General features: G+C 34.0%; 1 protein-coding gene across 1 annotated transcript in view; it reads left to right on the forward strand.

Annotated features, from left to right (window-relative positions):
- The window catches only part of LOC109837297 (ubiquitin-like modifier-activating enzyme 5), a 17,304-nt gene that overhangs the window by 6,942 nt on the left and 6,750 nt on the right, over positions 1-3,612 (forward strand). The gene's annotated exons all lie outside the window — the stretch shown is intronic.

The raw sequence follows: 3,612 nt of genomic DNA on the forward strand, positions 1-3,612 counted from the left end.
TACAGATTTTTGTTAGGTTATTTGCAATTTCTAAAACTTTTTGGGGGATTTTCTGTAATTTTTTGCAGGTTATTTGCAATTTTTGAAACTTTCAAGGGATTATATGCAATTTCTAAATCTTTTTGTAGTTAGTTGTTAAGCTTAAGTAGTTACTTGTTTAGTTTTACATTTAGTTGTTAAGCTTAATAGTTAGTTATTACTTATTCAATTTAACAGTTAGTTAAGATTAATAGTTAACTCTTAAGTTTAATAGTTAGTTGTTAAGATTAATAGCTAGTCGTTATTTTTATATCTTGTAGATTAAGTTTATCAATTTTTTGTTAATATTTTTTTGTAAAATATTCGCTATTTATGTTTAGCATTGATACTTAACGATATTTTATTTTGTTATCATGTAATATTTTCTCTGCAATATATGATGTAAATCTTTAACTTTAACAATTGACTCTTAAGCTTAACAAATAATATTTAAATCTAACATTTAAGTTATAAGTTTAACAATCAATCCTTAAATTTAACAATTGATAGACAATACTAACAACCAATATCTAAATCTAACGAAAACTATTAAGTTTAACAGTCAATCCTTAAGTTTTAACAATTAGCGGAGAATATTAATAACCAATCTAACAATGAACTATTAAGTTTAATAGTCAATCCTTAAGTTTTAACAATTAACAGAGAATATTAACAACCAATATTTAAATCTAACAACTAATTCTTAGGTTCAACAACTAATCTTAAATTTTGACAATTAACTCATAACATTAACAATCATACTTTTAAACAACCAATGCAAAACGTTACCAATTATAGAAGTGATAAATATATATATGAGAGCACATGTAAGTTTCTTCAATGTTTCTATATAAAAATTTCTTTCTTTGAATAAAGGATTAAATCCAATAGCCATCAAAGTAACCCTAAGCATCCTAGGTCTCCATTGCCTCATCTATTTCCAACCAATTTGTTTTAAATTTTCTCACCCCAAAATAGAACCCTAAAAATTCTCCAATTTCAATCATAGTGGCTGTCTTCCAAGCCTTAATCCCCGTAATTAAGCTTTTATCTTCATTTACGTGGATGAGCTTGTTGCCACAGATATCAAACCTCAAACTCAATCTCAGATTTGCCTTCATCTACCGTCGTATGGGGACGGCTCAATAGCTGGGGTTGAAAATTTTTACCCTTGATGATGGCTATGTAATGGTTCTGAATTTAAGGGAGAGAGACAAGGAGGGATGGGGGGGGGGGCCGCGAGGGAGACGAAATAGGAGAAGTGGGATATTAGCGGGATAAATAGATTGATAGTCACCCAACCAAAGAATAATGGGAGAAAAAAAGCAAGTGGAGTCATTGCTTAGGTGGCAGCACATCTTGGGGGTTAAACACATTGAAAACTCAATTTAAGGACTAAAGAGCACGTTGACTTGGTCTTGGGGGTGGCACACATCCCCTTTTTTATTTTGGGGGCTCAAAGTATTTTTCCCTTTTTTTAATTATGTGGATAAAAATGGCAAGCTGCTCTTTTTTAACTAGACAAACAACCCTTTTAAATTATAGTTTTGAACTTGGGCATAGGCTGAAACAAACCTAAACCATGTCTAACGAGTTTCCAAAAATGGCTATGAAATGCCTTTTTTTACTTATAGTGGTAGTTATATATTGCTTTATCTAAAAAATAAGCTTTTGCTAGTCAATATTTTAATGAAATTGGCATTCTAATTTTGACAAGTTTTCTTCTAATTTAGACTGCAAGTCTAAATTAATTCAGCCGGTTTTAAAAAGCGGTCTAGGCACTTGCCTAGGACTAGGCTACCTAAGGCCCGTCCATATAAGTCTTGGGAGCGGCTAGGGGAGCATAAGTTGTTATGCAAACTACGAAGCTTAGGTCTTCGTTTGATTTTCTTTGTTGCCGCCTCTACGTCCTTCAACCTCCCTAGCTTGCTCCACTGACTCCGAACACCTCCATCACCTCCAACCTTCAGCAAAAAGCTCCAGTCAATTAAACACAAAAAACGGTGGCCGGGGCGCCCGCGCGAGCCGCCCGGGCCTTTACCGGCGAGGCGGGTCTCGTTGTAGCGTTGAATAATGCCATATAGGCATAATCAAGCACCTAGCACTTTCTGTAATATTGAGCATGTGTTGTATAATGTTACTTAAATAATTTATTTAAGGTAAACCTCATATCTATCTCTTCAAAGTGCTATCTGTCCAACCTCCCTAGCTTCCTCCACCGACTCCAATCACCTTTACCACCTCCTCGGCTCCTCCAACCTTCAGCAAAAACTCCTCCAACTTCCAGTTAAACAAAAAAAAAAGGAAAAAGAAATCCGTCTTGGTTTTCCTTAGGTGCTAGGCACTGGGTCGGCACCTAGCACTCTCTGAAACATAGACCCTATATTATATATTTTTACGTAAATAATTTAAGGTAACATCATATCTATCTTTTCAAAGTGCTATTTGTCAAAATCTGACTATAATAGTAGCTAGATATACTTTTTGGAAAAGTGATGAGAATTAAATATTTAGTGTAAGTTAGTGAGGAGCCAATGGATTATAATTTTGGATTTTTAATATATGGTAGAATTATCTTTACGTGTAGTTTAATCTATGCCAGAGCAGTCTCAATAATATGGAAAGTTCCTTCCTCCCCCTCCATCTTTTAATATTGATAGATCCTCTTGCTTTCCCCCCTTCTTCCCCTTGCCCCCTCCAGATTGCTATAGTTTTTTGAGATATTTTTGTTCACTTATTCTAATATTTAGCTATTTCTTTTCTCAAAATTATAGTTAAATTTGTACTCTAAGATGACTGGTTTTCTTGTAATTATAATCTCATTATTCATTTTCTATTGTTCTATATTGGACTTATTTCATTTATATTTATTTTAGGCTAAATTTCACAACACCCCCCCCCCCCCCCCCCCCCCCCCCAACAAAAGAAACAACCTCACCACACCGCCCAAATGAGAACAATGAAGAAGGTGAAGTAGAGAAATGTGCTCAGAGAAAACAATCGGAAAGAACGGAATTGAGCCAGATATAAGTCCGTCCAATTGCGAAGAGCGTTTTGAGGGGGTTTTGTGAAAAGTTAAAAAGTTTTTGGGGTTATTGAGGGACTTCGGAAATTTTTTGCGATTTGTTTTTTGCCGAAACTTGGGTTAGTCGTAAACATAGTCAGGAGTTTCATTGGAACAACGCCAACCCTTGGTTTTCTGGAAATTACTTTTATTTTATCCTTGAAAGCCCATCGTTAAATTGATTTAAATTTTTTTTTTTTGGAGTCCTATACGAGTCTCTCTTTTTATTTCTTCTTGGACTTCTTATTAGATTGATTTTCTCATTAATAGTTTTCCTTTCTTGGTCTCCTAGATGTGTTTTTCTTTTATTCTTGTTCTTGTTTGAGATACTGATTTCACAGATTTCCTTTCTTGTATTCCTAGATGAATTAATATTCTAATTTGTTGAATTTCCTTTTATTGCACATGAAGCCTATTATGTTTAGTCTATTTTTCAGTATATCCCCAAGCACTAATTTCCCCTTAGTAGTCTGATTTTTTTTATTTTTTTATTTTTTATTTTTATTTTTTTTTTTTGGGGGGGGGGGGGG

Source organism: Asparagus officinalis, chromosome 4 (genome assembly GCF_001876935.1).
Source record: "Asparagus officinalis chromosome 4, Aspof.V1, whole genome shotgun sequence".
Taxonomy (NCBI): Eukaryota; Viridiplantae; Streptophyta; class Magnoliopsida; order Asparagales; family Asparagaceae; genus Asparagus; species Asparagus officinalis.